The sequence below is a fragment of the Oenanthe melanoleuca genome, chromosome 25 (assembly GCF_029582105.1).
Source record: "Oenanthe melanoleuca isolate GR-GAL-2019-014 chromosome 25, OMel1.0, whole genome shotgun sequence".
Lineage (NCBI taxonomy): Eukaryota > Metazoa > Chordata > Aves > Passeriformes > Muscicapidae > Oenanthe > Oenanthe melanoleuca.
The window spans coordinates 1,239,445-1,261,081 of NC_079358.1; the positions used below are offsets into that span (position 1 = coordinate 1,239,445).

Sequence of the window (21,637 nt, forward strand, 5' to 3'; positions counted from 1 at the left end):
CCTCCTGGGGGATGAAGACACCAGCTTTCAATCTGATTTTGGGAAGCTGCACCTCCAAAGTGCCTGATTTGAAATCACAGCAAGCAGAAAATCTGGAGATGATTAATTAAATAGAACAAACTCTCAGAAGAATGACTGTGGCTTTATGGAATCAGAGGTTTGATTCTCATTCCTCCTGCCTGGAGTTCCCTCATTGCACCAAACCCAAAAAATGACCAGGATTTTGAGCATGTCCTGATGAAAATGCTAAATTTCTGTCAGGGGTGAGCTTGTCACATCCCTGTCAGGACACAGAGGGGGAAGGAACTGTGCCCAGCACACAGAAATGTGTCAGGAGTGAAAAAGCTGCCAAGTGCCCCCAGCCTCAAATCATTTCCCACTGACAGGAAGAACAAGAGCCACAGGCAAGGATGCAGTGGCCCAGAGTGAACCCAGAGAATTTAGCACCTAATAAACAGTTGGGAAAGACAAAATTCTGAGCAATTTGATGACTGATGGAGCTTTCAGATCCACCTCACCTAAAGCTGCTCCAGGGCAGTGCTGGGAGATGCAGAAATAAAAAAAAAAAAAAAAAAATTAAAAAAACCCCAAAAACAGTGACAGAAAATCCCTACCAGAGCTGGGGCTGCTTTGTGGTGTCCAGAGAAAAAAAATTATAAATACAACCATAAGGATTTATTGGTAGAATCAGCCAATTCCCCAATAAAACATTCTCCAAGAGCCACCAAGCAGAGGGCAAAGCTGTGTGACTTGAGGCCAAAAATCCACTAACACATGTATGATCCCCAAATCCTTACAACAGATATATTCTTATTTTTTACATAAATTTGTAAAGCCTTTTTCTCCCCTTGCAAGCCATTTCAGAGGAATGTTGGATTTGTCTTTACAAACGAGCTGTGGATCAGCTGGGAGATAAAACCACACTGAGAGAGAAAAGAAACAATGGGATGGATTCCACTGATTGATGAATGGGAAACGATATTTAACTTTAAAACAACCTGCAGGTTTGCTGCTAAATGAAAGTGGGTATTGAAAGATGAAAGAAGCAATGGGGAAAACTATGTAAGAATTCAAAATTAAAAGGGAGGGTTGTAGATTAGAGGGGAATCTCAGGTATCAGGTGTTTGGGAAGTCTGTGCCTCTCAAGCACCTCAGCAATGGGGAAAAAGAGAGGGAAATTGGGATAAAAAGGGAGGAGAGTCCTCCAAAAATCTGAGATATCCCAAGGGAATGTCTCATGGCCTCTCCCTTTATTCAAATAAAGGAAAAAGCACTTCTCTGTCTCCTTTTTGGATATAAACCTCTGGTGTTTGTGGCTTCATTTTCCTGACAGTCACAAACTGAAAAATTATAAAAGGACACTGGAAATCAATAAAAGGAACTGAGGGATAGAAGTGATCCAGGATCACCCATGGCAGGGACACTTTCCACTGTCCCAGACTGTTCCAAACTTTGTCCAAGCTGTCCCTGGACACTTCCAGAGATGGGGCAAAAATGAAAAAAACATTTACCAGGCTCTGCCCTCCCTCAGGGTGAGGAATTTCTCCTCCAAATCCCACCCAAACCTCCCCTCCCGCACTTCCAACCCGACCCCCTTTGTCCCACACTTTCCCAACGCTCTTGGAGCCTCTTTAGACGCTGGGAAAAAAAATAAAAAAAAATCCCTAAAATCCCTGATACCTTCTAACCTCGATATTTTAGTTTTCGCCTGTTTTCTTTACAAAAATCGCCTCACTCGGGCGGCTTTTCGGTGCCCTCACGGCTTGTCCCGCGCAGGCCGCGCCTCACCCCGCGCTCTCGGTGCGCTGTTCCCGGTGTTTTTCCCGGTGTTTTTCCCGGTGTTTTTCCCGCTGTTTCCCGGTGTTTCACGCTGTTTCCCGGCCGTGCAGCTCGCAGGGGCCCCGGGCAGCGCTGCCGTGCCCCCGCCCCGCTGCTTTGTGCCACTGTCCTGCCCTTTCCGCCGGGCCCGGCCGGGTTTCCGCGGGGCCGGGAGGGGACAAAGGGACGGGGAGGGGAAATGGGGCCTGGGCCGGCTGAGGGAGCGGGGGGCGGCTGGGGGGACTGGGGGGGACTGGGATCCTTTGGGATCTGCTGGGGGGTGCTGGGACCCACAGAGATCTGCTGGGGGGGGTACTGGGATCCACTGGGGGTGCTGGGGGTGCTGGGATCCATAGAGATCTGCTGGGGGGGTACTGGGATCCTCTGGGGGTGCTGGGATCCATAGAGATCTGCTGGGGGGTACTGGGATCCACAGAGATCTGCTGGGGGGTTACTGGGATCCACTGGGGGTGCTGGGATCCATAGAGATCTGCTGGGGGGGTACTGGGATCCTCTGGGGGTACTGGGGGTACTGGGATCCTCTGGGGGTACTGGGGGTGCTGGGATCCATAGAGATCTGTTGGGGGGGTTACTGGGATCCACTGGGGGTACTGGGGGTGCTGGGATCCATAGAGATCTGCTTGGGGGGGGGGATGTGTGCGCTGGGATCCACTGGGAGCTAGCGGGATCCTATGGGATCTGCTGGGGCTGCTGGGATCCTCTGGGGGTACTGGCATCCTATGGGATCTGCTGGGGGGTGATGGGATCCACTGGGATCTGTTGGGGTTGCTGGGATCAACTGGGATACTTTGGTATCTGCTGGGGGTACTGGGATCCACTGGGGGTACTGGGGGTGCTGGGATCCGTAGAGATCTGCTGGGGGTGCTGGGATCCACTGGGGGTGCTGGCATCCTATGGGATCTGCTGGGTGCTGGGAGTGCTGGGATCCACTGTGATCCTTTGGGGTCTGCTGGGGGGGGTTTACTGGGATTCACTGGGGGTGCTGGGATCCACTGGGATCCTTTGGGATGTGCTGGGGGGTGCTGGGGGGTGTGTGGCGTGCTGGGGGTGCTGGGATGTACTGGGGGGTGCTGGGGTCCACTAGGATATGCAGGGGGTGCTGGGATCCACTGGGGATACTGGGGGGGTGCTGGGATCCTATGGGATCTTCTGGGGGGGTGCTGGGGTCCATAGAGATCTGCTGGGGGGTACTGGGATCCACTGGGGGGTATTGGGGGTGCTGGGATGCACTGGGATCCACTGGGGTACTGGGATCTGCTGGGGGTACTGGGGGTGCTGGGATCCTATGGGATCTGCTGGGGGGTGCTGGGATCCACTAGGACCGGCTGGGTTATGGGGGGTGTGGGGAGTGTGGGGGTGCTGGGATCCTCTAGGATCTGCTGGGATCTTCTGTGGGCACTGGGGTCCACTGGGGGGTGCTGGGATCCAGAGAGATCTGGTGGGGGTGCTGGGGGGTGTGGGGGGCACTGGGATCCACTGGGAGGTACTTGGATCCTTTGGGATCTGCTGGGGTACGGGGGGTACTGGGATCCACTGGGGGTGTGCTGGGATTCACTGGGATCCTACGGGATCCGCTGGGGTGCTGGGATCCACTGGGACTGGCTGGGGTAGGGGGGTGCTGGATCCACTGGGGTACTGGGAGCTATGGGATCTGCTGGGGGTGCTGGGATACCCTGGGGAATACTGTTGCTCTGGGATCTGCTGGGATCCATTGGGATGTACTGGGATCCTCTGGGGGGTACTGGGATCCTCTGGGACTCGCTGGGATCCACTAGGAGCTAAATCTGAAGGAATTGAGTGGACAGTTGACCCAAGGGCCTGGCTGGGTGCTGGGTGTCCCCTCTGCCAGGTCCCCAGGGGTCCCTGCAGTGACACGGTGCCAGAAGAGGCTGAGCTGCATTTTCACCTCCCCTTTCCCTTTCCAGCTTCACGTGTTGGCAGAGCCTTTGGAGAGCCACAACCCAAAATCCTGTTCAGGGCTGGATTCCCACCAGTGCCTGACCATCAAGAGCTTTCTGGTGAGTCTTTAATGGATTTCCACATCAGTTTGCTCTCCAGGTTCCCCTGGTTGTTCTGTCCCACTTGGTGCCACTGTTGCTCTGTGGTTCTCGTCCCAACCAGGCAGAGCAGGAAATGAAAACTCCAGGGCAAACCAAACAGAGGGAAATTCAGGAAAATAAAATCAAGTTATCACAAGGCCCGTAGGGTCAGTTTAGCAAGGACCTCACTGGGCTGTTCCTTCAGCCAAAATGAAGGGATGGGTTCAAAATGGTGTTGGAGAGTCACAGTGGGGGCTGAGCAGGCTTTGGAACTTTGAAGGGAACATCCTGGGATAATCAGGACCTGAAGGAGGAGGCTCTGCTGCTCAGCCAGGCAGCTGAAGGAGCCCAGGAATGGCTCAGCACAGGGAAAGATGAATCCTGCACGAAGGAGCAGAGCTAAGAAGTGAGTGAGGTCACAGAGAGCCAAAAAGTGCAAACAGCAGTGAATTGAGGAGAGAATCTGGGAGGGTGGGACTGCATAAGCTGAAAGTAGAATTGGACAGTTAACCCCAATATGTGAATGGACCAAAATTTATAAAAGTGTGAAAACTCATTACTCTGAGTCCAACTTGGGTGGAGCCACTTGTACTGCCCAAGTTGTATTTTTGGAAGGTCTTTTAGTAAATTCCTACTTTATTCTTTTAACTTCACTCAGAAGGTGCTGAGGCCCTGGCACAGGGTGCCCAGAGAAGCTGTGGCTGCCCCTGGATCCCTGGAAGTGTTAAAAGTCAGGCTGGACAGGGCTTGGAGCAGCCTGGGACAGTGGAAGGTGTCCCTGCCCATGGCAGGGGAGGCACTGGATGGGCTTTAAGGTTTCTTCCCACCCAAACCAGTCTGGGATTCTTTGGTTCTATAACTTCAACCTGTCTAAGCTTTTGGGGAAGTTTATGGAAGATCTTCAAGTGCAGACTGGCCTAGGGCACAAGCAAAGCTCATCCACAAGAATATGAATTTCCTTGGAGGACATGGAGCCACCTGATCCTTTGGGATCCCTCAGGTTCCCCAAGTCCAGCAGGAGCATCTGGGGCTCCAGGGATGATGTGGAAAGGTCTGGTTTTCCTCTGGAATCCAGTGGAAAGAAGGTTCCTTGGTGTCCAAAATGTCAGTTTTTATCTGGGTAGGAAAGGCTTGGCTCCTCCCCTGGCTGGAGCATCTCCCATGGGATGATGGAATTTTATCAGTCATGCCCTGGGACTCACTGGCCATTAACAGGAGATATCTCCTGGAGGGAGGATGGGCTGTGGGAAGATAAAGATGATTGCCCAGCTGGTTTAAAGATGGCCCATGAGCAGATAATGTGTGCCAGGAGATCAGGGTCACTGCCCCAGCTGGTTTAACAGATGGGGACAGAATCCACATTTCTGCCACATCCTTCATTGTAACCCAAGACACTGTGCTGGGGACAGGCTGAGCAGTGCTGCCAACACACACAAACTCAAACAGAGCCATGAAAATCAACACAGCCAGGCTCCTGCTGCTCCTCCCTCCAGCTGAGCAGGATAAAAACCCCCATTAGTGGAAAAAACAAATAAACACACAAATCCCTGAAGCAGCTTCAAACAAGGCCTAAAAGAAGCTGAAAGTCCAGCACTGTTCCCTTTCTCAGACTCACTTCACAGCAGCAAAGGGATCTGAACTCCAGTCATATCCTTGTCATAATTATATGTTTAATATTAGCAGGTGCTTTTTGTCATCTTGCCTTGGTTAATGCTCAGATTGGAGGAATGGAAACATCTTAATTGGATGAATGAACATGAGTAAACTGCAGCAAGGGAAGGAGCAGGGATGGGGCTCTTTGCTGGCACATCCAGCTGCAGGTTTGGCTCCACAGCTGGGACTGGCACAGGCCAGTTGTGGTTTAGATTGGCCCATTTTAATATACTTATTTCTGTTGTTGTTGTTGTTGTGAGATAGGATTAGGAGCAAAAGCAAGGCAGGCTTAAAAATTAAAAGGTGTAAAGAAAACTTTATTAACAACATAAAAGAATAATAAATTCAGAATAAAACCCTTCTTCCTTTTTCCAACATCCTCTTCTTCTTAACAATATACAGAAACACTTTAGTCAGTTATTAACTTAAGAATAATCTTTTTCAGTTCACTCTAAGGAGAGGAGTTTTTCTTTGCCAGGCTATAGGGACTTTTTCACAATATATATGTGTATATATGTATTTGTGTATGTGTGTGTTTAAAACTCTTGGTACTGCCAGTTCTCCCTGGCTGCACAGCTTTTCATTGGCATTTGAGCTTCCTAAACAGCAACCCATATTTCAGAGCCTATTAATAGCCACTGCTGCCAAATTCCCCTTCTCCTGTTTTGAAGAATCCACGAATTTTGCTTCCCTTGCAAACCTGTTGTTGCCCCTGGAGTGTGGTGACAATTTGCACGGCTGATAAATCTGATTTTAATGGTCCTGAGCTGGCTCTGAGTTCTGGAGATCTGTGAAGGATCAGGATAAGGTGTGACAGCTCCCACCTGCTGAGTGTGGGGACATCCAACCCCACCCAGGGATGAGCCCGTGGAGGGAGTACAAGCCAGGCTGGCACAAAGCTGGTGCATCCAATAATGAGATTTTTAGAGGCACTGCAAACACTCTCACCCTACTGACCCCGCAGCTCTGTGCCAAGCCAATATTTGCTCCTGCTCTGCAAACTCAGGGAGTTTGGGGGTGCTCTGGATGTGATCACCAAGCCTTGCTGACAGCTCAATCCATCACTGGGCAGGTTTTGACTCTGCAGAACGTTCCCCCCCTGGTTGCTGCCTGTGTTTTACTCCTGGTGAAAAATTTCTGTCGAGATTCCCGGCGACAGCTCCCTTTGCATTCCTGGCGCACACTCAGCCAGCCAAGCAAGGCTGTAAATAATTGAGCACCCATCATTCCCTTTGCAATCCCCCACCAGAAGCAGCCTGCTTTGCTCTCAACAGCAAATATTTAGTGAGGTAATCAATCCAAGGGAAAAAAAAAAAATCTTAATTTGGATAAGAAAATTAAATGTTTTTTCCCAGATCTTCTATCTGATTATCTCTGGCATCCATCCTGCTGTTCTCAGGGTAGGTGCTGTACCAGGAGATAATTATGAGGATCACAGAAGCAGTTCAATTAACTGCAGCTAATGCTTCTTATTAGCATTTTGCTGGGGCTTGTGGAGTTTTTCAGCTGAAACAGATAAACAAGCTCAAACATTCGCATAGGAAAAGCTCAGACAAAAACAGAAACAAAGAGCCACGGAGGCTGTCAGGGAAAACCCAGAGCAGCTCAGGAGAGCAGGGCTGGCTGCAAGCTCTGGGAATTCACAGCTCTCAGGAAAAGCAAAGGGAATAAAATCAGTATTTATTGAAAGGATTCACTTTGGGCAGTGCAAGAGCCCACCCAAATCAAATCCAGGATGGATCCTGGTCACGAGTTTTTGCATTTTTATAAGTTTTGGTTCATCTTGGGGTCAATTATCCAACCACAGCCCCAGGCTGTGAAGTCTCAGCCCCCTGGCTTGCCCCTTTCCCTCACTGTTGTTTTTGCTTTTTGGGTACCAGTTGTCCTTAATTATCCAGCTAGAAAGGAATTGTTTTGTCCAACTCCCCTGTGAAGAGACCTTACTAACACCTAAAATGAAGTTTCAGAGTTACACACCAAGCAGCAGAGATTCTGAAAAATGTAAAAGCTCAAACCCAAGGTGTCACCACCTCAGTGCTCAGGTGACACCTGGAGGTGCTGCCACCCCCCGAGGGAGGTGCTGGCTGTCCTGGATGGCAGGAGGACACAACATGGGCTCAGACATCTCCATTTGCAGCCCACAGGACACCCCAGGAGGGTCCCCAAGGTCTCACTGAGACAGAGGAGCCCAAGCTCTGCTCCCAGTGGGGCTGTTGGTGCTCAGCAGCCTCTGACTGCAGCATCAGCCCAAGGCCAAGGTGCAGCGTCCAAATCCCTGTGCTCAGCTCCCACATCTGCTCTCCACGCTGCCCTGGCTGCCTTCCCTTCCTGTCACCTCCTGACAGGCTGCCCTCTGCATTTCCACTCACCCAGGGCCGGCAGCCAGCAAGGTTTCTCCACATTCAGGGCTTTTATTCTTTTTGTTCTTTTTATTATTTTATTCTGGTGTAGTTTTGCTTTTTGGTGCTGACAGCCCATGAGGGCCCAAGGCCACTCCTGATGGGGGCAGGTGGGTGTCCTGGTTTGTCTGCCAATAAAGGCAGAAGCTTCTCTTTGAATTGGAGAATGTAAACACCCTCCTTCCAAATTATTATTATAATTTTGAAATTAAGGGAAAAATATGGGAATTAGGAATAACAGTTCCTTACTAGGAAAATTAAAATAGAAATACAGTATTACACAGAACAATCCCAAACCCTGCCAGAGTCAGAATCCAAGCTGACACCCGTCAGTCAGTCAGGGTGTTGGCACAGTCCCATTCAATGGTGGCTGCATCCTCCTGCAGTGGCAGATGTGGTTCAGCTGGAGCAGTGCTCCTGGAGAAGGTGCAGTTTCCTCTGAAGGTGCAGGGATGATGTGGAAAGGTCTGGCTTTCCTCTGGAATCCAGTGGAAAGATGGATAACTTGCTGTCCCAAATGTCAGTTTTTATCTGGGTAGGAAAGGCTTGGCTCCTCCCCTGGCTGGAGCATCTCCCAGTGGGATGATGGAATTTTATCAGTCATGCCCTGGGACTCACTGGCCATTAACAGGAGATATCTCCTGGAGGGAGGATGGGCTGTGGGAAGATAAAGATGATTGCCCAGCTGGTTTAAAGATGGCCCATGAGCAGATAATGTGTGCCAGGAGATCAGGGTCACTGCCCCAGCTGGTTTAACAGATGGGGACAGAATCCACATTTCTGGTCACATCCTGCATTGCAGCCCAACACATGTAGTTAAATAGAAATGTGTGATTTCACATGGTGAAGGGTTTTTAATTGGAGGTTTTTAGAATATAGTAATAAGTCTGGGACAAGATGGGTTTTTTGGGTGGTGACTTTTTCAGTGCTCATCTCTCTTTTTCATGGTTTCAGGTTGTAGTTTCTGGTTGGACAGTTAGTGCTGCACTGAGGGTCACGGGAATTTAATTATTGGGTTAAAAGTATAAATAATATAGGTGTTATTTCTCTATTGCACTGTTTAGCTTTTAGTAGCAGCTGGATTCATCTCCATTTTGCTCACTTTTAGCTGGTACCTAGAAGTGTTGCTGAACTTTCTGTACTTTAATTTAATAAACAACCAAGCCCTAACGTGGAAAATCTGTTTCCTCTGTGTGTTTTTTAATCCTGGCTCTGAGTGAAGACAGAAGTAACTCCAAACAAACCATGAATTAAGTGGTGTAAACACCACCACAGTTACACACAGGAACCATGGAAGGTCTGAGAGTGGAATCCTGCAAAGCCACCAAAGGTCTCAGCCAGTTAAAGCTGACCCAGAGGCTCCAGGGCTTTGATTGCAGCTCCATCTCCGAGGGAATGAATTCCTTAAATGAATTCTTTCCCAGGTGAAGAGCTGTCAGTGGATGATGCAGAGCCAGGCTGCCAGGCAGGGACTGCAGAGCTTTATCAGAAATGATGGGCATGGGTTTTCCTGATGGGAATTCTCTCTCTCTCACAAACACGAATAAAAATTCCAAACAGAGCAGAACCAGGCGTCTTTTAAAGGAGGAATTCTGTGGAGATCCACTGGAATCAGGCAGAGCAGAGGAGGTCGCAGGGAGAGGGAAAATCCTCACAGATTCCATCAGCTCTGGCCAAGTGCCAAGGATCTGGGAGTGGGAATGGATGAACCCCGGGAAAATGGACAAATTAGAAATTTGAGCAGCTTTTCCCCCTTTTTAAAGGTGTTGTCACAGCCATGGGCTCCTCTCTGGCACCAGCTGGAATTTATCCACGATGGGAGTGACTTCTGCCACCTTCCCACCCTGCAGCTCCCACAGAAAACCAAACCTGGGATCGTGGATCACTCTGCAAAACCCTGCAGCTTGTTTTGGATCTGTGACCCAGCCACAGCAGTGCCCGAGGGCAGCGATTTGGGTAAATTCCTGCATTTCTCCACCTTTCCCTGGAGAGTCCAGATGTCCCAGATGCAGCAGCATCTGCCAAAGCTTAGAAAAATGCAGCTGTTTTCCCCTAAAGCCATTTTGGAGAGCACTCCACATCCCAAATATCCTTGGGAGTGTCCCTTACCCCTGGAGCTGCCAAAGCAATGGGAAGTCCCTTGAAATGAGGTTTGATGTGGCAGCTTGGAGCTGATAAGCCATTGATTTCTTCTCCTTTTTGGGCTGGAGGAGATTGTCAGCCCAGGGACACAATGGCAAGGCAGGGATGATAACAGCACAGGATCCTGGCAGCCCAGGCTGGGGTGTCCAGACAAAAAAAAAAAAGCTTCAATTTCTCTTCCCAGACGGAGACATCACAGATAAAAACCCTTATCTGGCCCTCTCTGCAATCAATGAGATGCTTCAGCCTCCTCAGCAAGGCAGGGCAGCAACAGCTTTATCACAGCTGCCACCCGTGGGGAGTTTTGGGGAGAGATCATAAATTCATGCAAACCCCCTCAAAAATTCACAGAAACCCACAAAATCCACACAAACGCACGTAAACACCTCCAAAAATCCAAATAAACCCTCTCAAAACCCATACAAAGCCTCATGAATTCACACAAACCCACAAAATTCCACATAAACCCACAGAACTCTACAGAAATCCCTAAAATCCACATAAAAACCCCTCAAAACCCACACAAACCCTCATGAATTCACACAAACCCTCATAAATTCTACATAAACCCACAGAACTCTACACAAATCCACAAAACCCCACAAAAACCCCACAAAAACCCTCATAAAACCCACATAAACCTTCATGAATTCACACAAACCCCCAAAATTCACCCAAACCCACAAAACCCCAAACACCCCAAAAACTCCACATAAACACCTCCAAACCCACATAAACTCTCATAAATTCACACAAACCCCCAAAATTCACACAATCTATAAAAACCCCACACAGACATCCACAAAACCCTACACAAACCCTCATGAATTCACACAAACCCCCTAAAATTCCACTTAAACCCACAGAGCTCTACACAATTCCCTAAAATCCCAGACAAACCCACCCAAAAACCCACATAAACCCCCTCAAAACCCATACAAACCCTCAAAAATTCACACAAACCCCAAAATTCCACATAAACCCACAGAACTCTACAGAAATCCCTAAAATCCCACATAAACCCCCCACAAACCCTCATTAATTTACAAAAACCCCCCCAAATCCACACAAACCCACAAAATCCACACAAACATCCTCAAAACCCCACACAAACCCTCAGAAATTCACACAAACCCTCATAAATTCTACATAAACCCACAGAACTCTAGACAAATCCACAAAACCCCACAAAAACCCTCATAAAACCCACATAAACCTTCATGAATTCACACAAACCCCCCAAAATTCCACATAAACCCACAGAGCTCTACACAAATCCCTAAAATCCACATAAACCCCCTCAAAAACCACCCAAACCCTCATAAATTCACACAAACCCACAAAATCCACACAGACATCCTCAAAACCTCACAGAAACCCTCATAAATTCTACATAAACCCACAGAACTCTAGACAAATCCACAAAACCCCACAAAAACCCTCATAAAACCCACGTAAACCTTCATGAATTCACACAAACCCCCAAAATCCACCCAAACCCACAAAACCCCAAACACCCCAAAAACTCCACATAAACACCTCCAAACCCACATAAACCCTCATAAATTCACACAAACTCCCCAAAATTCCACACAAACCCACAGAGCTCTACACAAATCCCTAAAACCCCACAGAAACCCTACAGAAAACCCCACAAAAATTCACACAGACCCCACAAAACCCCATAAAAAAACCCAGGGGGAGGCTGAAGGTGCCAGCCCAGCCCAACCTGGAGATGCCTCCAAGGGGGAATTCATAGAGGAAAAAATTAAAACACAAAAACAAAAACAAACAAACAAACAAACAAACAAACAAACAAACAAACAAAACAAAACAAAAAAACAAAAAACAAAACAAAACAAACAGACAAACAAAAAAAAAAACCAAAAAAAACCAACCCAAAAAAAACAAAAAAAACCCAAAAAAAAACCACAAAAAAACACAAAAAAAAACAAAACCAAAAAAAACCAAAAAAAACCAAAAAAAAACCCAAAAAAACAAACAAAAAAAAACACACAAAAAAAAAAAACCCAAAAAAAAAACCCAAAACAACCCAGGCTGCCCTCAAACATTTTTTATCTCCCCCAAACCCCAATTCCAAGTTCCCCCCAAGATCTAAAACCCCAATTCCAGCAGAAGAGGGCAGCAAATTGCTCCTCTGGAAGGAAGGGAAAGCGGATCCTGAGAGCACCAGGTCTCCATTTGGGGAATGCTGAAAATTTTCAGTCAGAATCGTTTTTCTGTTGCTGCAAACAAAAAAAAAAAAACCAAAAAAAAAAAAAAAAAAAAATTCCCACAGGATCCTCCCCAAAAATTGGGATTTTTAAAGGGTGTGATGCAGATGATGCTCGAGTTTTGGGTGCCAGGACAACCTTTGTGTTTCCATCTCCAGCAGGAAATTTGGGAATGTCAGATATTCCTTGGCTGCATCATTTGAAGAGTTTTTAGGGTTTTTTTAGCTGTGCCATGCCATGAATTCACCTCTCAAACGATTCCCAGCCCCAGTTCCAAGAGTTTTAAACATACACAAAATAAATATATATTTTATATATATATATATATATATATTTATTGAAAAAGGAAAGGAATCCTTGCAGTGGCATTGCAAACCTCGCTGGCTGCAGGTGCTGAAACTGTCATTAAAGATCTGGAAAAGCTTAGACAGGTTGAAAAAACAGAATTAAAAGAATCCCAGACTGGTTCGGGTGGGAAGGGACTTAAAGTTCATCCTTGGCAGGGACAATTCCACTGTCCCAGCTGCTCCAATTCCTGACTTTGGGCACCTCCTGAGTGAAGAATTTCTTCCCACTGTCCAACCTAAATTTCCTCTCTTTCAGTTTGAAGCTGTTCACTTTTTTCCTGTCTGATCATTTCTGGTTCCCAGTCCCTCTCCAGCTCTCTTAGAGCCCCTGAGCTCTCCCTGGATTCTTTTTTTCTCCCAGACCAGGGGGGCTCCAGCCCTGGGATCCACTCTGTGTCCTCCTCCTCTCATTCCAGCAGGTCCAAATCCTCTTAAAAATCACCCAGTGCCACCCCTGCCATGGCAGGGACACTTCCACTGTCCCAGCTGCTCCAATTCCTGACTTTGGGCACCTCCTGAGTGAAGAATTTCTTCCCACTATCCAATCTAAACCTGCTTTTTGTCAGTCTGAATCCATTCCCCTTGTCCTGGCAGTGAATTTAGGAGAGGGGTAACATCACCTTAAATTCCAAGCACAACAGGAACCACATCAGCCCTAAGCTGGGGGGTCTTGTGGGGTGATCCTTCCCACAAAACTGGGGCTGGTAAAACCTGTCCAGAGCTGCTGCTCAGGACAATCCCCCTGAGATTTGGGCATCCTTTATGTGGAACCTCAGCCCTACAGACACCCCACAACCTCCATTCCCAAATCCCACCCCTCCTCCCGGCACATTTCCCCTAAGACAGCCTGAAAAAAAAAAAAAAAAAAAAAAAAAAAAACTAAAAAAAGAGAAAATAGAAAAACCCCCGAAAAGTTCAACTGAAAGTACTACAGAACCTTTCCAGGGTTGGGAGCAGCTGAAAATAGAGCTGCCTGCACACTGCCACCCCCCTGGCTCGTGCTTCCAGCTCCTGGGTTTGTATTTATAGCCCAGCACACCCCACTCCCATCTCCAGGAGCTGCGGGATTGTGCCCAGAACGGACGGGGAGAGGCACAAACCCATCCATGTCCCCTGGAATTCCCGCTGGGGGCTCTTCCCTGGAGCCACAGGGATTTCTCACAGCAGGGAAATGCCCCGTAAATCCAAGGAAAAGGCACACAGGTGGTTGGAAACCCGTTCCCTGGTTTAGGCTGAGCTCAGCTGGTCCCTGGATGCAGATCAGGGAGGATTTGCCGAGCCCGGGCTCAGCAGAGCCCTGGGGCTCCCAGGTAAGCGCCAGCCCTGGCAGTGTCATTGCTGTTGTCACTCCATCAGCCTGCTGCAATCTGCTTTTCTGCTATATTTGCCTGTTTATAATTAGCCCGCTGGGTTTGCTGTTCTCCCGGTTTTCTTATCTGGTTCCTGACAGTTTTAAGAGATGGCTCCATCTTCAATCTACCCTGTGCTTTAAGAAAAGAAACTCTTCTCCAGCTCCCTTTGAGGCTCAGCGCTCCGGGGAGAGTGCCAGGAGTCTCTGAGAGAAAGGGACAATTAGGTGGCAGCAAACATTTAATTATCAAATGGATTGGTGCTTTTTAAACGCTGCCTGGAGTTAAAGCAGGTGCCTCACACGCAGGATCGTTCAAAAAATCAGATGTGAGGAGCCTTTGAGAGCTCACCCAAAGGAGCTGATGAGGCTGTGAATGAGGCAGGAGTTTCCAGCACGAGTTTTCACACCTGCAGGGAGCAGATTCCAGGTCACTGCACACCTGGGCTGGGGCTGCTCCTGCCTGGAAATTCTCCAGTGATGCCACTGGTCAGGATCCTGCTCCTTTTGGGGCTGCCCAAACCCATTTCTCTTCATTGTCCTGGTGATTGGGCAGTGGAAAAGATATTTGGGATTGTAAAGAATCCCTGTCCAGCCTGGGGGGTGGATCAAAGCTGGGGGAGAAGGTCTGAGCAATTCTCACGCTGGGAATCCTTCCCTTTATGCTGAGGGGAGAAATCCCAACCTAAAAAAATTCCGTGTGTCTTTTTTCTTTTTTTTTTTTTTTTACATCTCAGTACCAAGAAGAGTCTCCACAGCATCACCCTGTCCCTGTCCAGCTTACAAACCCTGAGCCTGCAATTCCATCAGGAAATTCCTGGAAAACCAAGCAGGAATCTTTGCCAACACAAAAAGAGCTTCTCCCACTCTCAGCTCTGCCCCTCCACTGACCATCTGCACCAGGGCCAGGCCAGCTCTGGGAAATGGGAAAGAAAATTTAAAAAAAATTGATTAAAGCAGAGCAGGGGCTGTTAGAGCAGCTTCCTAATGCAATTTCCCAAACATTTCATGGTTCATCTGGGAATTTCTGTTCTTGCATCTCGCAGGGAACAGCTCATGGCCAGGACAGAGGGACTCACACTCAGCCTCACAAATCCACTCTGCCTTCCCAAATCTCATCCTTCAGGAGCTCCACGTCCCCTCCTGCATTTCCTTTTGCCCAGGCTCAGGCTGGGGATGGATTTCTGGTGTTCCTTGCTCCTGCCAAAGCTGGAACTCCAGCTCTGCTGACCTGTCCTCCTCCAGTTGGGTTGATGTGGCCAGAAATGTGAATTCTGTCCCCATCTGTTAAACCAGCTGGGGCAGTGACCCTGATCTCCTGGCACACATTATCTGCTCATGGGCCATCTTTAAACCAGCTGGGCAATCATCTTTATCTTCCCACAGCCCATCCTCCCTCCAGGAGATATCTCCTGTTCATGGCCACTGAGTCCCAGGGCATGGCTGATAAAATTCCATCATCCCACTGGGAGATGCTCCAGCCAGGGGAGGAGCCAAGCCTTTCCTACCCAGATAAAAACTGACATTTTGGACACCAAGGAACCTTCTTTCCACTGGATTCCAGAGGAAAACCAGACCTTTCCACATCATCCCTGGAGCTTCAGAGGAAACTGCACCTTCTCCAGGAGCACTGCTCCAGCTGAACCACATCTGCCCCTGCAGGAGGATGCAGCCACCATTGAATGGGACTGTGCCAACACCCTGACTGACTGACGGGTGTCAGCTTGGATTCTGACTCTGGCAGGGGTTGGGATTGTTCTGTGTAATACTGTATTTCTATTTTAATTTTCCTAGTAAAGAACTGTTATTCCTAATTTCCATATCTTTGCCTGAGAGCCCTTTAATTTCAAAATTTTTTCCCCATTGTCAACCAACTCACCTCCCTCCTGAAGGAGCAGCAGAGCCACAAAGATGGGGAAGGGTCAGGTCTGGAATAGTTTTGGGTTTGTTCTGGGTGAGAGACTCAGAGGAGATTCCTTGGGGGCTGCAGCTTCTCCTGAGGTCCAGCTCTGCTCTGTGTGACCATTACAGCACCCTGGGAACACCTGCAGCTGTGCCAGGGGAGTTTATTTTGGATTTTAGGGCAAGTTTCTTCCCCCAGAGTGTTCAGGCACAGCCCTGAGGCTCCAGAGCTCCAGGAGAGGTTTTGTCACCAGGGTGGGGTTTTTAGGGATTTTAGGTTTTTTGTGGATCCCTGCAGATCAGGATATTCTGTGATTTCAGTTCCTCTTCACCACCTCCTGAGAAAGAACCCAAACACCAACCCTGCCATCCAGGTGCTCTCAAACCTGGATTTTCAAATCGAGCTTGTCTGGGGTTTAAAAACCTCAAAGGGCTCCTGCTGTTGTGGCTTCTCCCCCTTTTTTTGCTTTCTGCAGTTCCCAGAGATCCAAACCCCTTGGAGACAAACCTTGCTCATGAAGCAAGGCATTAATTCCACTTAGAGGATGGAATTGGCAGCAGAGCAACTGAATTTTTCCCGTCCAGCTCTAAAGTGCTCTCAAAGTGATCTAATTTATCACTGCAGAGCCGTTCAAAGGCTCCCCCAGCTCGTGGGGAGATGATTCCAGATGGATCCAAGCTCCTGGGTCCTCACCAGAGCTCAGCTTTGTGATTTAAACCCCCACAGGATGAGGGGTTTGGGTATTTTCTGGTGGGAAGGGATTGGAAATTTGGATTCATCACCCTGGAGGAGGAACTGAGAGCTCTGGGTGGTCATGAAGAGCTTTTCCAGCCCCAATAATTCCATGGTTCTGGGATTTTTGGAATCTATGATCTGCTCACAGGGGATTTTTCATGCTCTGGGTTTGGGCACCGAGGAGCCTGTGGGGTTGTGAGGGGTGAATTTTATTTATTTTATTTATTTATATGGAGCTGCTGGAACGAGCTCAGAGGGGCCAAGGAGACGCTGCTGGGGGTGTTCATTTGGAGAAGGGAAAGCTCCAGAGAGAGCTCAGAGCCTAAAGGGGCTCCAGGAGAGAAATTTGGGATAATTTGGAGTGGCAGGACGAGGGGGAAAAGGCTTTTTAAGCTGAAGCGGGGTAAATTTAGATGGGATATTGTGAAAAAATTCATCTGCTGGCATTCCTCTTGTCTGATTCCCCCAAGACCCAGCCAGGAGAGCTCAGCCCTGGGTGGGAATTCATCAAATCCCACTCAGCTTTTGGCTGCTGAAGGACAGTGCACAGCTCAGCCTTTGTGGATTTTCCCCACGTGCTGCAGATGAGGTTTTATGGATTTATCAGGGACCTCTGCTGCCCTGAACCTGCTTCAGTGGCTCCATCCATCCAGGGGAAATGAGGCAGCTGCAGCCCTGCCCTGAACTCTGAGACAGGGGGGAGACAGAGTCCTTGTTCTGGAAAAATAATGATAAAAATGATAAAATTGGTTAATAGTAATAATAAATTATTAATATATTAATATTAATAAATTATATATTAATATTTATATTAATAATAAAGTGCTTGCAGGATTTATACACTGGATACTCCAGTGTTCAGATGTTCTCACCTGGATTTTCAGATATTCTCACTTGGATTTTCAGGTGTCCTCACCTGGATTTTCAGGTGTTCTCACCTGGATTTTCAGGTGTCTTCACCTGGATTTTCAGGTGTCTTCACCTGGGTGTTCAGGTGTCCTCACCTGGATTTTCAGGTGTCCTCACCTGGATTTTCAGGTGTTCTCACCTGGATTTTCAGGTGTCTTCACCTGGATTTTCAGATGTCTTCACCTGGATTTTCAGGTGTCTTCACCTGGATTTTCAGATGTCTTCACCTGGATTTTCAGGTGTTCTCACCTGGATTTTCAGGTGTCCTCACCTGGATTTTCAGGTGTTCTCACCTGGGTGTTCAGGTGTCCTCACCTGGATTTTCAGGTGTCTTCACCTGGGTGTTCAGGTGTCTTCACCTGGATTTTCAGCTGTTCTCACCTGGGTGTTCAGCTGTTCTCACCTGGATTTTCAGGTGTTCTCACCTGGATTTTCAGGTGTCTTCACCTGGGTGTTCAGGTGTCCTCACCTGGATTTTCAGGTGTCTTCACCTGGATTTTCAAGTGTTCTCACCTGGGTGTTCAGGTGTCCTCACCTGGATTTTCAGCTGTCTTCACCTGGATTTTCAGATGTTCTCACCTGGATTTTCAGGTGTTCTCACCTGAGTGTTCAGGTGTTCTCACCTGGATTTTCAGGTGTTCTCACCTGAATTCTCAGGTGTCCTCACCTGGATTTTCAGCTGCAATTACAGATTGCTTGGGTGGGAGGGGAACTTAAATCCCACCCAGTGCCAGCCCTGCCATGGCAGGGACATTTCCTTGTCTAAAGTCCCTCTCCAGCACTTTTGGTGTCTGAAAAAAATTCCCTTCCAACCCCTGGTACATTCTAATCTCACTAAATCAGGTTTTGCCTTAACCCCACCTCCCCATCTCAGGATTTTTTGCTCACCCAACCCAGCCTTGAGCACTTACAGAGGAAATAAAAATCCCTTGACATTTCCAGGCTTTCTTTTTGGGATTTCCTGTGAGCAGCTCCTCAATGTTCCAAAACCTGTGAGGGAAGAAAAGCAGGACAGGCCTGCTGGAGCTTAATGAAAACTTAATTACAAATTGGCTCATCTGAGAGCCAGGATGAAACAGAGGAAGATGTCCTGATATCACCTGTGTGACCAGGATTTTCCCCCCTCAATTTCTCATTTTAAACCCCACCAGTTTTCATCCCCATCCTGGGACTGGCTCCACAATCCCAAATTCCTCAAAATTTCCCAAATTCCTCTTAAATCAGCCATTGATCATGGTTCATCTGCAGCAGTTATTTTAGAGAAGGATTCAGTGGAGTGTTTAGAGATGTTTTAAAATGCAGCCACCCAAAGCTCCCTGTGCTGCCAGGGGAGGAAATGGGTGCAACTTAAAAAAAAAAAAAAAAAAAAAAAAAAAGCTTAAATGAATCTTGAATGAACTCCATTTCCCAAATGTAATTTAAAGATGCAGAAAAGATAGGAAAAGTTGGCCTGATGGATTCCCCCTCCTTGTTAAATGTTTGAATCAGGGTTTTGGCTGGAAATTGCTTGAAAATCTTTCATCAAAGTGTCTTAGGAAGTCTCTGTTATATTAAATATTCCCCCCCTCACTCATTGCTGGGAGTCAAAGATCTCTCCAACCTTTCCCTTGCTTTGCCTGTTTTAATTTTCCATCCAAATCCTGTTTATAGCTGCTTTAATAGGAGGGGTTTTACCTTTTTATTTGTTTTCATTTTCAGGTTTATGGGGCCACAGAGGGCAGGGAAATCCCAGGGCACAGGATTTTCCTGGTGTGAAAAACAGGTGTCTGCTAAGAAAGGCAGAAATGAAGAATGAAATGGAGAATGTAAACCCCCCCTCCCTCCAAATTATTATTATAATACTGAAATTAAGAGGATCACAGGCAAAGATATGGGAATTAGGAATAACAGTTCTTTACTAGGAAAATTAAAATAGAAATGCCTGGGGTTGTTCTTCCTCTCTCCTGTCCCATCTCCAGGGTTGTTTTTTTCACATTTGGTTCTTTTTCAGCTTTGCTGGGTCTGGGTCAGAACTTTGCATTTCCACCCCATGGGCTCCCAGGGGCAATTCCTACTCTTTATTTACTTTATTTACAAATGGAAGCAGCTGGGGCTGTTCCTGCTCAAACTCCAAAATGTTTTTTTTTTTTTGTTTTAATTCTCCTCTAGGAGGAATCCCTGAAAAATGATGGGAGGAACCAGATCCTCACATCACCCTGCAGGGGTCCCAGCAGCTGGGGAGGAGCTGCCACCCCCCAAAAATCTCCTCCCAAACCCACCTTGGAGCCTTTAAAACCTAAAAAAATGGGAGCTGAGGAATGTGGAAGGGTTTGGAGGAGAGGCAGGAGGTACCAGCCCTTCCGAGGAGCTGGTTGCCATGGAGATGGGCTCGTTTAACCCAATCAGGGTCAGGCAACCCCTTTGTGTTCCAGCTAATTTAATTAAAGACTCGGAGGAGGAGCGAAATGAACGGGCCAAGGTCTCACCTTGGGGTGGTGTCCCCAGTCTGGTGTCAGGATGAGGGGAGAATATTGAGGTGGGGCCACCCAAAAATCCACAGGCAGCCCCTGGAGAGGAAGGGATTGGTGAGGAAGGCTCAGAAAAACAAAAAAAAATAAGATTTGAGGGGAGGGGGAGATGCCCCAGTACCTTTCATCCCTCAGGCTCTGCTCTTCCAGCTCCTCTGGGTGGCTTCTTGCTCCTGGAGCCACTGGGAATGTGGTTTTATCATCCCCCCTGAATTGGAAATGTGGATAAAGCAAAGCTGGCAAGGTAATTATTCCTGGCTGTCAAACATTGCTCTGGGTTTGCTGGCTGCAGACAGCCCCAGAGTGATGAATCCCTCTGTGTTTGCAGCAGCAGCCTTGGACTGGCTCCAGGAAAAGCTGCAAACAGCCTGGGAAGTTTTGCATTAACCTGCCCTGCACCTGAGGGACTCACCTGGGGCCAGCAGGGCCAAGTGTGGCACCAGCCCAGGGCCAGAAATCAGAGAAAAATGCAAATCCCTGGCACAGAGATCTGTGGCACCTCTCAGGGGCATCACCAAAAACTGCTGTGCCCTCCTGGGACAGCTTCCCCTGTTCCTTTAGGGGCTGCTGGGAGCCTGTCCTGATGGACCAGCTCCTCCTGGCCCAGGCTGCAGGTGTGGAACCCCCTCCCCTCCCCTGGATCTTCCTCTCCCAAATCCAGATGTGTAATCCCCATCCAGGAATTATTTCTGCCATTCCCTCCCTGGATCTTCCTCTCCCTAATCCAGGTGTAAAAACCCCATTCAGAGATTGCATTTCTGCCATTCCTTCCTCTGGATCATCCTCTCCCAAATCCAGATGTGTAATCCCCCATCCCAGGAATTATTTCTGCCATTCCCTCCCCTGGATCATCCTCTCCCAAATCCAGGTGAGCTCTCCAAACTATCCTTGGGTCCTTCCATCCCTTCCCCTGAATCTTCCTCTCCCAAATCCAGGTGTGTAATCCCCATCCAGGAATTATTTCTGCCATTCCCTCCCTGGATCTTCCTCCCCCAAATCCAGGTGTGGAATCCCCAGCCCAGGGATTATTTCTGCCATTCCCTCCCTGGATCTTCCTCCCCCAAATCCAGGTGTGTAATCCCCATTCAGGGTTTGCATTTCTGCCATTTCTTCCTCTGGAACATCCTTTCCCTTCTCCAGGTGTGCAATCCCCATCCAGGGGTTATTTCTGCCCTCCCTTTGACCATTCTCTCCCAAATCCAGGTCTGTAATTCCCATTCAGGGTTTACATTTCTGCCATTCCTTCCACTGGATCATCCTTTCCCTTCTCCAGATGTGTAATCCCCCATCCCAGGAATTATTTCTGCCATTCCCTCCCTGGATCTTCCTCCCCCAAATCCAGGTGTGTAACCCCAATTCAGGGTTTACATTTCTGCCATTTCTTCCCCTGGATCATCCTTTCCCTTCTCCAGGTGTGGAATCCCCAGCCCAGGGATTATTTCTGCCCTCCCTTTGACCATTCTCTCCCAACTCCAGGTCTGTAATTCCCATCCAGGGTTTACATTTCTGCCATTCCTTCCACTGGATCATCCTTTCCCTTCTCCAGATGTGTAATCCCCCATCCCAGGAATTATTTCTGCCA

General features: G+C 48.2%; 1 long non-coding RNA gene across 1 annotated transcript; it reads left to right on the forward strand.

The window, feature by feature from the left end:
* Positions 1-3,734: 3,734 nt before the first annotated feature.
* Positions 3,735-10,432, forward strand: LOC130263493 (uncharacterized). Its single transcript, XR_008842335.1, has 3 exons — positions 3,735-3,857; positions 9,694-9,886; positions 10,257-10,432. It is a non-coding gene; the product is annotated as an uncharacterized LOC130263493 (long non-coding RNA).
* Positions 10,433-21,637: the final 11,205 nt, after the last annotated feature.